Genomic DNA, 12,360 nt, shown 5'->3' with positions numbered 1-12,360 from the left:
TCTATTTTTATCAAGCCATTTATGAATGCCATCTAGCAAGTAGAGAGGTATCTTCAATTAATAGTAGGGATGCAAATTAATTTTGTATTTATTTATCTTATTTTTTTAAAAGATTTTATTTATTTATTCATGAGAGAGAGAGAGAGAGAAAGAGAGAGAGAGAGAGGCAAAGACATAGGCAGAGGGAGAAGCAGGCTCCCCCTCTGGAAGCCTGATGCAGGACTCTCCTGGACCCCAGGATCACGTCCTGAGCCAAAGACAGACGCTCAACCACTGAGCCACCCAGGCATCCTGCAAATAAATTTTTTAAATTAATTTAAGTTAAAAGGAGTCAATGTAAAGAAAATGCGAACTAGGCTATATATAGGCCTCGTGAAAATCATAATGATGATACACGAATGGCTGCCACTGGAGCAAGTTCACAGGAGGGGTGGGCCCCTCCCAGGCTGGGGGTGGGACATTCCTGCTGGTTCTCTCCTACCAGGTTCTTCCACATACCACTTGGAGGGCTTGGTTTCCTTAGCTATTAAATAAGAACAGTCATACAAATCACCTCTTTGGTCTTTTCCTACTCTGAAGACTTAAAACATTTTTGAAATTAGGCCAGGCAATTAAAGAGTAGGATCTGGTTTGCCTCCTCAAGAATCTTATTCCTTGTTAAATGTTTCCAGAACCTAAAACAGTACCAGGCAACTATCTGTGGCTTGACAATGCTTATTGCCCGAATTATTGAAAAAGATGGAAAAGAGAAAAAAAAACACATTCATTTTATGTATCTGTTGCACAAAAACAAAGCACCCCTGGGTTAAAGACAATGCTCTGTGGCCTTGTGGCATAGTGTGAAGAGAAGCTACTTTAGTAAGAGAGCTGGTTGTTGTGACACCAGGGAGAGTAACATACTCTCACATCCCAGATTGAAACCTGCCACCCAGCAGCCTCTTGTCAACATCCAAGCTGTGCATTTGGGGCTGTTATCTCTAATACAGGGATGAAGATTAATTGCATAGAGGATTTATCAGTGGATCCACATACACACTGCATCTCAAAGTTCCTAGTCTGGGGTTAGGAGTACCACATAATGTGTCATGAGCATTTTTCTCATGTCCTCACTGATTTTGAAAACTGGGAATCCTGAGCTCTATCTAGTACTTTAATCTCAGGGTACAAAGCAAAATTTCAGGAAAATATAGAATGTGAAACAATTTCAAAGGATCTTGCCTTTCCCTAGATACCTGACCAATATACCATCATATCTGACAGACTAAACTTCTGGTCTCTTCAAAATAATGATTATTGTAACAACGATAGCAACAGTAATAACCAGGACCACCACCTCTACAGTCAAAGATATAAGAACCACAAGCTCCATCTATTGAGTAACCACGCTATGCCATACCTCATAAAGGCAGTTCATACACATCCTCTCGTTTTTATCCCTCACAACATTATGAGCTAGAAGCATTTCTCCCATTTTCAAGATGGAGAAACTGAAGCTTACAGAAGTTAGCAAATGCCCCGCAAGGTCATCTGGCTGGCAAGGAGGATGGTCTGCATTTCAAACCAATCTTGCAGGGGTCCCTGATCCATGTCACACTGGTCCTCCCTCGGGGCCTGCTGACTGCAGATGTTCACTGGGCGCCACTTATGCACAAGGCATGGAGTTCTGTGTCCCCACTGGCATTGTCTGCACTTCTCTAGAACTGTTTTTCTTTTTTTAAGACTTTATTTACTTATTCATGAGAGACACAGAGATAGGCAGAGACAAAGGCAGAGGGAGAAGCAGGCTCCCTGTGGGGAGCCTGGTGTGAGACCGTCCCAAGACCCCAGGATCACACTCTGAGCCAAAGGCAGACACTCAACCACTAAGCCACCCAGGTGTCCCTTATCTAGAACTGCTTTAAGAGCAAGAAACATGCTAACTTTACAAGTTACCAGTTAGCTTACTCTACTCCTGCTGTTTCGTTTTTAAAATGGTCCAGTGTTTAAAAAAATAATAATAAAAATAAAACAAACTGTCCAGTGTTGCCTATAATGCTGTCCCTTCATACAGCAATATGAAAATTCTTCCTACAATGTTTTTCACAAGGAAAACATTAAGTTCCTAAAATATGAGTAATTTTAATATCCAAGCCATTAAATATTATTGCATCTACCCAACATAGCTTTCTGAAAGTAGGTTCTTGTCAAGATAAACCAATCATCCAAAACTATCACTAATGATCAACAGCTAGAAAAAATACAAAGATGGTTAAGATTCTCGTATGTGGAAGCTCCAGGACTGATGAGACAATAATTCAAGAAATGGAAAGTTCAGGATCCCTGGGTGGCGCAGCGGTTTAGCACCTGCCTTTGGCCCAGGGCACGATCCTGGAGACCCGGGATCGAATCCCACGTCAGGCTCCTGGTGCATGGAGCCTGCTTCTCCCTCTGCCTGTGTCTCTGCCTCTCTCTCTCTCTCTCTCTCTGTGTGACTATCATAAATAAATAAAAATAAAAAAAAAAAAAGAAATGGAAAGTTCTTTTTCTTTTTAATTTAAGTAATCTTTACACCCAACATGGGGCTCAAACTCACAAACCCAAGATGAAGAGTCACATGCTCTTCCAACGAAGCCAGGAGCCCCCAAGAAACGGGAAGTTCTAACTTCTTGTCATATAGATCATCTCCATCATGGGGGAAACTCACAATGAAACTTCCAAATAAGAAGTTAGCTTGCCCAGTCATCACTGAAAACATGGCATGGCCCCCAAGATTACTGCCATGAAGTGCCCAATTCGAAGCCCTCCTCATCTTATTGTCTCCCCTCAGTCTGGCCAAGCCCATTCCTCTTCTGTGTTTTGCGGCTCTGACAGACATACTGTTGATTAATTTGTTTTTTTAAAGTCAGCTCCAGGGCAGCCTGGGAGGCTCAGTAGTATAGTGCTGTCCTCAGCCCAGGACGTGATCCCAGAGACCTGGGACTGAGTCCCACATCGGGCTCCCTGCATGGAGCCTGCTTCTCCCTCTGCCTGTGTCTCTGCGCCCCCGCCCCTCCCCCATTTCTCATGAATAAATAAATAAAATCTTAAAAAAAGGGGCAGCCCCGGTGGCGCAGCGGTTTAGCGCCGCCTGCGGCCTAGGGCGTGATCCTGGAGACCCAGGATCGAATCCCACGTCGGGCTCCCTGCATGGAGCCTGCTTCTCCCTCTGCCTGTCTGTCTCTCTCTCTCTGAATGAATGAATAAATAAATCTTAAAAAAAAAAATAAAGTCAGCTCCATGCCCGATGTGAGGCTTGAATTACGACCCTGAGATCAAGAGTTACATGCTCTATTGATTGAGCCAGCAAGGTGCCCCTGACAACCCTTCTGTTGAAACAAGCACATCTGGTCTGGATCCTGAGATGCTATCCTCTCTCTCCTACTAGATCTTCCTATCATGCTCTCCTCACTCTCTCCATTGGATATTCCCATGATGCTCTCCTCTCTCTCCTCACTGTCTTCCTTTGGAGACCTCTCCATCCCTGTATCTTCCACCATTCCCTCCTTCAGGAAATTCAAAACTCAGCATGTCTGGCCAGAACCCCCTTCCTGACTTTTCTAAAAGCCTGCTTGACCACTCACATGACTCAATGGTCTTACCATGTCCCAGACACATCTCTCCCCCTTCTCTGGACAGTCTCCCATAAAGCTAGCTTCCCAGATTCTGATACATTTTTCAGTCTTCCCATTCCCCTGCCCCCGCCCCTGTTACACAGAGGTGGAGAGGCACCAGCATTGGAGCCAACTTGTGTGAGTCTTAGACAAACCATGCCATTCGATACATGACTATTTATTTATTTATTTATTTATTTATTTATTTATTTTTAAAGGTTTTACTTATTATTCATGACAGACACACAGAGAGAGGGGCAGGGACATAGGCGGAAGGAGAAGCAGGCCCCATGCAGGGAGCCCGATGTGGGACTCGATCCCAGGTCTCCAGGATCATGCCCTGAGCCAAAAGCATACACCCAACCACTGAGCCACCCAGGCATCCCAATACATGACTATTTAAATTTAAATTAATTAAATAAAATTCGGAGTTCAGTTCTTCAGTCACACCTGTTACATTTTAAGTGCATGCTAGAGCCATACAAGGAGTTTCTATATTAGCACAGCATTAGGGGTTTATACCCCTGAAAGCCTCTTGCAACCAATTCTTCAGGCTGATCTGGTTCAACATATCCTAGGAATGTTGGGAAAGAAACCTGCCCCACCAGGTGTGAGACATTAGGGGCAAATGGGACCACAGCTCCCTCAGCCACCACACTGGATCCAGGTGCTCATTTCTTCTTGCTCCCATCCTGTCACACCCCTTAACACTTGTTGCCAGGGAAATCCTCACAACTTACACCATGCATTAGGCTGCCCTAGTCTACTGTGAATTCAGACCACGCAAAACAATCCCAATCCAACTTCCTGGACCAACTCCCACATCTCTGCCTGTACCCCCGAATGACCAACTCCAGGCCCCATGCCAGGCCTGTGCAGCCTCATGCTTTATCTTTACTCAGGATCTTCCCTTGGTGTGGAGCACTTCCATGTCCTGGTTGCTGGGTGAACTCTTTGCCTCTGGGGCTAATTCAGGTGTCACACTCCCCAGGAAAGCATCCTGGTTCCTTCCCACAGGCTCGCATCTACCAAACTCCCTTCAAGCTCAGAGCCCTGCTCCTGGCCCAATCCACTGGGGGCTATCGGGTGTGTATTTGACCTTCAAGTGCCCAAACCCTTCCCCCCAGACCTGCTGAGCCAGAGAAATCACCCACCACAATTGGCCACAACAAGGGTTTTGAGCGAGCTTACAGAGGAGCCCAAGGCTCATTAAGAGCAGCTTTTCTTTTCTTTTTTTCTTTTTTTTTTTTTTCTTTTTTTTTTTGGTAATCAACAATGTTAAAAATCCATACTCACTCTTCAAAGAACACAGCCTTCTTTCCCAACTGCTACTGGCTCTGGCAGAAGCTGAAAATGAGATTCTGGAATCACAAGAAAGAAAATGACAAAGCATTAAATCATATTATCATATTAGAGAATATGAATGAAGTGCTAACAGCCACAAAATTGCTGGTTTGGGAATCCCTGGGTGGCTCAGTGGTTTAGCACCTGCCTTTGGCCCAGGGCGTGATCCTGGAGACCCTGGATTGAGTCCCACTGTCGTCGGGCTCCCTGCAGGGAGCCCACTTCTCCCTCTGCCTGTGTCTCTGCCTCTCTCTCTCCTCTGTGTCTTTCATGAATAAATAAATCTAAAAAAAAAAAGAATTGCCGGCTTTGCTGGAGGCAAAGTGTTCTCCTCCTTACCCCAGGCAAAGTCTAAATATCCTGTGGCTTTATAGCCCACCTCTTGTTCAAGTCACCTACCCTGATTAAGCAACCAGCACAAAGGGCAGGGCATATCAGATAATGAGCCAGGCTTAGGAAGGCAGAAAGGAGGTCAAAGAAGAAATCTGCAGGGAGAGGGCAAAGCAGGGAGTGACCTGGGGGATTCCTGGGCTGCAGTGAAGAGGAAGACAACAAGGGGGTGGGGTTGTCAGGCACAGTGAGGCAAAAAGGAACCCTGGGACCAGCAAATATAACTAAGACCCCCAAATAAAGACTGGATCTTGCCTTCTCCATTTGGGATTAGGGTTTATGTAAAAGTTGTACTCAGAAAAGAATGAGACAGGGCGCCTGGCTGGCTCAGTTGGTAGAACAGTTGATCTCCAGGTTGTGAGTTCGAGCCTCATGTTGGGTGTAGAGATTACTTAAAAAACAAAAACAAAAACAAAAAAAGAGAGAGAGAGAGAGAGAGAGAAAGGAATGAGAAGAAGGTGGCAACCAGCAGGGAAATGAGGATAATGTTTCTACCCGAGTGGCTAATGAGAGGGGACCCCACAGCTCAAAACTAGGGCTGGACAGAGAGCTACTAACAAGGCACCACAGCAGGAGAATGAGGGGCCAGGCGAGAGAAGGTAAATCCACAAAACCCCTGAACTATTTCAGAAGAGTCAGTTAAACATAAAAAAGAAAAAGAAAACCATGGAAGTTCTAGAAGAAAGCATAAGAATTGTTTGAAAATACCTTCACAGGGAAAGTCTAAGTCAGATGTAAGACCAGAGGCCATAACAAAAAGATTAACATGTTCACCTTGTAAAATGTTTTCAAATGTCCACATGAAGAGACCATGAACAAGATTAAGATTTGTCAATACAAACCAGAGGCAACAGACTAATTTCCTGAATGTAAAGGAGGTTCTTACAAATCAATTAAAACAACAGTGAAATCCAATATGGGCAAATGAGCTGAGTAGCTAATTTACCAGAAAAGAAATATAAATGACTCTTGAACATATAAAAAGACCCTTAATCTCATTTATAATAAGAGAACTGCCAATTAAATCTACGGGGTAATGGCAATCTTGATTTATCATACTGGCAAAGAACAAGAAGTTTACTAAGAGAGTGTCACCGAGGCGGTGGGGAACCGACTATCTCATACACAGACACCAATTTCTATTCCCATCAACAAACCCTATGGATGGATGGCAATCCGGTAAACATCTGAGGCAATGTAAACCATACATACCTCCGACCTGATCATCTCACTTTTATGAGTTTGTATTTATACCTAACATGTGAAATCATGCCTGTGCAAGTTATTTGTTACAGTGGTATTTATGGCTGCAAGAGACTGGAATTAACTCATATGTCCACTTTTAACGGGGCCTGTTAAGTAAATGATGGTATAGCTTTAGAAAGGAGTGTTATGTATAGCCATTAAATACAAATAAAAGTAAATGTAAACCATTAAAATAATGGCCTCCAAGGTTCATTGTTAACTCAAAAAACCTAGGCTCAGGGGCACCTGGGTGGCTTAGTGGGTTGAGCGTCCAACTCTTGATTTTGGCTCAGGTTATGATCTCAGGGTCATGAGATAGAGCCCCATGGTGGGCTCTATGCTGGGTATGGAACCTGCTTAAGATTTTCTCTCTCCCTCTACCCCACCCTCCTCTAAAACAAACAAACAAGCAAACAAATAAAACCTCAAACTGTAGACAGTGGACAGAATAACAGCTCTTGCATTAAAGGAGAGAGGAGAGGAAGAGCAGAGAGGGAAGGAAAGAGAAAAGATGTTATGTTTATATATGTGTGAAATGTTTCTGGATAGATACAGAGGAAGCTGGTTATCATGGCTGCCACTGGGAAGGGAAACAGGGGGACCAGGAGACAGAGACAGGGAGACTTGTCACTGATACCCTTTTGTATCTTTTCAATTGCTACTATGTGAACGTATAAGCTTTTCTCTATTTAATTACAAAATATAAGTCCTCAAATAGAATGGTCTATCCCTGCATTGTCCAGTACAGTAGCTGCTAGCTGCATGTAACTGTTTAAATTGATCACAATTAAATAAAATGTAAAATTCAGTCCCTTGGCTGCACTAGCCACAGCTCAAGTGCTCAGGAGCCATCCTGGACAGTGAACAGAGATCACTTTCACCATCACAAAGAGTTCTACTGGCCAGTCCCGGGCTCCGTGCTAGTGAAAATGGCCCATGAGAGTGAGCAACCAAACCTTAATTGTTCCCCATGATAAGGGAAGAACCACAAATGTCTGCTGTTAGCCTGCAAATTCCTCTCCCTCTCTACAAGCTAAAAGGCCAGGCTGCCTACTATAAGATAACCAAGACAGGGAGGGCTCCTGCCCTGTGTGACTATCCAAAGGTTAAGTCAGATTGACAGGACTGTCAGTCCTCAAACGTCAAAGTCCAGCACTCTAAGAAGATAAGGATTTCCATTCTGGAACCATACATGTGCATAAACTGGAAATGCTTATCTCCTTTGCGACTCTGGGAGAGGTAACCATAAGATGATCACTCAGTTCCACTTGGTGCCAAAGTGCTAGCAACTGGTTCCCCTTGGGGATTCTTGCTTAAGAACCAGCCAAACCCACAGGCCCTCTGCATTGCTTCTACCACCAGGGGCAGCTCTGTGGGCAAGGAGACTCAGCGTAGCCAGAATGGTCCTGTGGGCAGGGAATTAGATAATCCTGCTGCCCAATTCTCTGGAGAAAGAACACACAGTCAGGGGGCGGGGGGAGAGGGGAGGAGGCAGCTGAACTAGGGGCTCAGTTGGAAGTTAAGTGGCTTATGAATCTGGCAGCATATCTTCTAAAAAATTGTACTGGCCAAGAAATAAGGCAATCGAATATGCAACGTATGACCTAATCAGCCTAGCACCTTCGAAATACCAGCCTTGAAGGTCAAGATGTAGGCTGATCTTAGTCTGGCATAACTGCCTGCTTGAAATCAGGCTTAAAACAAGAAAACCCTCCAGGCCAGTCTCCTGCTGGATAAAATAAGAGCCAAAGTCACTTGACCATTTGCTTCCAAAGACCCCAACGTCTTCAGGCTCTCGGGAAGCTCAGAACCAGCTTTTAGTCCAGCTCTTCTCCCTCGGATTAGTGTAGATGCATGCACTGTCATCAGCTGAGGTCACCTCTCAAAGGTAAAGTGCTAGAAAGAGCATCACTTAAGTGATTATTTTCCACATGACTGAAAGGAATTAAAATAGCCCTCTATATGGGTGTGCAATCCCAGCAGGCCTAAAATAGAACCTCAGCACCCAGAAAACATTCTCCCATTGCTGAATCTGTGCTTCGAAATAAAAGGAAAAGCGAGGAGATTAAAGAGGGTTTTGTCATTTCTAAAGGAGGCGAAGTTGGTCTCTAGCATTTTCTAGCTATGGGAACAAAGTCGGTGTTAGACAAAAAGGAGCCCTGTTATCAAGAGCCAGGAGGTGTTTTTTTTTTTTTTAAATCAGGACAAGATTTTTGGCTTCCAGCAGAAGCCCAGCATTCAGGCCCCTTTGTGAGCTGATCCCCACCTTTTTTCTAGCCAGAATCTCCTCCCAGAGGAGATCTCTGTAACCCTGGAGAATTAGCATCAGGAAAGGGGACACGTGGTGAAGCCACGTGGGGCAAGTTCACAGTGAAGAGAAAAACATGGTTCTGTTTAGAACTTAATCTAAAAAAAAAAAAACCAAACATCAAATAGATTCTTAAAAGCAAAAGGAAATGTTGAACAAAATTAGGTCATAACTGCAATCCTGTGCTAATTCTTAGAACAAAGAATAAATCTCACATGGATTGTCTTAGAGCATGATAAATCCTTCCTGTTAACATGTGGTTATCACAGTGCTACCACAAAGAGGACATTTTTGCCAACCGACCTTATTGATCTCTCAAGGCCTTCATTCTTTGATTTTTCAAAGAATTGATTTTTGAATTCAATTTTCCCCTTCTCTTCATTAGGTCTCACATGGCCAGATCCTCATCTGTTACTGCCTTGATATGTCATTCAAGCAGTTCTGCAACATCATTTGCTCTGATTTCATGAAATCCTGCCTCTCTCACAAGAGTTATAATTGCACTTTCCACCATTTCTCCTGTACCTAATTGCAAAACATCCTACGGAGTTGGGACAGACAGATGACCAAGACCTGGATGCTCCTGGAGCCTGGCTAGACACCAGGATGGGATGAAGGAATGGCAAGTCCATTACTGAGTATCTTCCTGCTATGATGACTTCTGCTTCCTCTCTACAACATGGAAACTATGGGGAATCATCTAAGAGAAATCCCAGTAGTCTGGCCCTCTAGGGACTGTACCTGAATTGGTTTGTTATTTCTCTCCACTTCCCCCATTTCCTCTCCCTGGGAGATACCCCTGACCTCTCCCTAGTTTCTCCTTTACAAATCCTCTGGCAGAGCTAGGAGTTATCTCCTTCAGTAGATCTTCCTCCAGCCCCTCAGTCATTAGTAACCTCCATGCCTCAGATGTTTTGTAGGAATGCTCTTCTTTCGTGGCACTGCAGATCTGTGCCTTTAATCACAGTACCTGTGAGAACACTAGCTGTACCCTCCACTAAGGCTGCAGGTCTCTAGGATGAGTCTTACTACATCTCTGCATCTGCTGCAGCACCTCAGGACACAACATGCCTTGCCCTTGGCGGGTGCTTAGTAAATACCAAATGATAAGCTAGGAGGTCATGAATCAACAGCTCTGCCCCCTAGTGTCACCAAAGGCCACCCCCTCACTTTGTTCATGATGATCACCAACTAAAGAAATATTCCTCATCAGAGCACTGAATTTTAGAGGCCTTCTCCAGATGCGGAGCTGGGACCCAGAAAAGTTAAGCAAGTTGTCCAATGTCACACAGCTCTTCTCTGCCTCTAATCCACCAGTGGCTCACAGTGGCCCTCAGCGTGATTTACAAGGCTACGTAGGATTTAATACCTCAAGTGTCATCCTCTTCTATCACTTCCCCGCCACCCCTTTCCCTGAATGAGCCACAATCCCTGATATGTCATACTCTTTCACCCTTCCAAGACTCTGGCACACATGGGACTCTCCCTGGTATGCCTTTTCTCCCTCCCACCTGGTAAGCTCCGGCTCATTCCACAAGCCTTAGCTATAAAGCACAGCTTCAGTCTGTGAATGCTCCTCTGAGAATTCAGTTTCCCAGTTCTGTAACCTGGGTTCAAATCTCTGCTCTGCTACTGACCATCTGTGTGACCTTGGCAAAGTCACTTCGCCTCTGCCAGCCTCGGTGAAAGGATAAAATGAGAGGGTGCACAGAGACAGCTCAAAGCAGTGACTGGCAGATACCAAGTGCTCACTCTGGACAGCTGGGAAGATCTTGTAGCCCTGCAGGCCCAGGAGGGAGCCCTGCCACACCTCCATCCCCATGCAGTGTTACTGGACCTGGGTCTCTCAGAAGCTCAAGTCTGTGGGCACGTCTGTGTTGCTGTTTTTATACTCCCAGAGTCTGGTCCCTAGTTCTGGTCCCAAATTTTATCACACACACGGCTGGAATCTTGTTCTGAGTATATCACAAGGCAAACACCCAACGTCAATAGCCAGAACCACAGCTTCTGGAAGACAGCCTAAGGCAAAGGCTGCTGTTACTTTAGATAATTACTTAACAAAAAGAACAGGATCCCAACCTGCAGCAGTGTAAGAACCTCTGCCCGCACCTCCTGCAGACTGCCCTGTCCCCCTGAATCAGCAGTTTCCATGGTGCCACCCCAAACGCATCCACCTACAGGCAGCGACCTCCTCTGTGGCTTCTGGGGTTGGAAAGCCTGGAAGATGATCAAGATGGTTTCTGAGGGCCCAGTTTAAGAGAACATCTTGATGTCCTTTGAAGAGACAACTACACCAAGGTCAGAGAGGACTTTGGTTTGCAAAACCTGCGTCTAGATCAGGGTTTCTCAACCATGATACAATGGACATTCTGGGCCAGTTAGTTCTTTGTTGTGGGAGGCTATCCTATGCACTGTAGGATATTTAGCAGCATCCAGGGGCCTCTACCCATTTGATGCCACCTCTAAGTGGCAACAAGCATTCTGGTGTTGCCAAATGTACCCTGGAGGGCAAAGCTGCCCTCCCTTCTGAAGAAGTGAGCCCACTCAACTCCAACCTCGGATTTATTGCTGCAGTAAATCAATGAGGAACACTCTTGGCCACTCACCATATCTACCTTAAAACAATGTCTTCCAGTCCTCAGGGATTTTTTTTCCCCCTAAGTTTACAGTCTTGAAGGCAGTTGTTCTCAATCCTGACTGCACAGAATCCTCCAGGGAGCATTTTATTTTATTTATTTTATTTTTTATTTTTAATTTTTATTTATTTATGATAGTCACAGAGAGATAGAGAGAGAGGCAGAGACACAGGCAGAGGGAGAAGCAGGCTCCATGCATGCACCGAGAGCCCGATGTGGGATTCGATCCCGGATCTCCAGGATCGCGCCCTGGGCCAAAGGCAGGCGCCAAACCGCTGCGCCACCCAGGGATCCCCAGGGAGCATTTTAAAAATATAGATTCCAGGACACTACTCCCAGAGATTCAGATTCATTTGGCTTGGGGAGGAAGCTGGATATGGGTATTTTTTAAAAATTCCCTGAGCGGTTCTAACATGCAACCAGGATGGAGAAGTGCTGCTGGAAGACATTCCATTTGCTTCCACCTTCTCCCCCATCCTTTGAATCTGGCAGTGTTAAAAGCCAGTGAATCAGAAAACCAAAATGAAGCTAAGGGGATTTAAGTAACATCCTCATTCTTGACAACGAAACATCCTCAGCACACTCCACTTCTTGTTCTGAGGATGACTTGCTAGGAAGAATGCAACTTAACACTGTAATCATGCAGTTTGCCCATAGCCTTACTGATCTAAACAGTGCCTTCCCATAAAACTTTCTGAGAAGATGGAAATATTCTCTATCTGCTCTACCTAATACAGTAGTCACTGGCCACACATGGCTATCGACCACTTGAAATATGGCTAGTGTGATTTAGGAAGAGAATTTAAAA

At 44.9% G+C, this 12,360-nt stretch overlaps 1 protein-coding gene across 9 annotated transcripts in view; it reads right to left on the bottom strand.

Annotated features, from left to right (window-relative positions):
• The window catches only part of ABHD6 (abhydrolase domain containing 6, acylglycerol lipase), a 72,304-nt gene that overhangs the window by 30,534 nt on the left and 29,410 nt on the right, over nucleotides 1–12,360 (bottom strand). For 7 of the 9 annotated variants that reach the window (XM_041762266.1, XM_041762269.1, XM_041762261.1 and 4 more), the window contains one exon: nucleotides 4,926–4,990. The exons of 1 other annotated variant lie outside the window; for it this stretch is intronic. The gene's annotated coding sequence lies outside the window, so the exon portion shown is untranslated. Of the gene's footprint in view, nucleotides 1–4,925; nucleotides 4,991–5,121; nucleotides 6,317–12,360 lie in introns of those variants that run through there. One more of the 9 variants, XM_041762262.1, reaches the window with a different exon arrangement.

This window comes from Vulpes lagopus, chromosome 7, assembly GCF_018345385.1.
Source record: "Vulpes lagopus strain Blue_001 chromosome 7, ASM1834538v1, whole genome shotgun sequence".
Lineage (NCBI taxonomy): Eukaryota > Metazoa > Chordata > Mammalia > Carnivora > Canidae > Vulpes > Vulpes lagopus.
The sequence above is the reverse complement of the archived record's forward strand: the minus strand, read 5'-3'. Positions and strand labels throughout refer to the sequence as shown.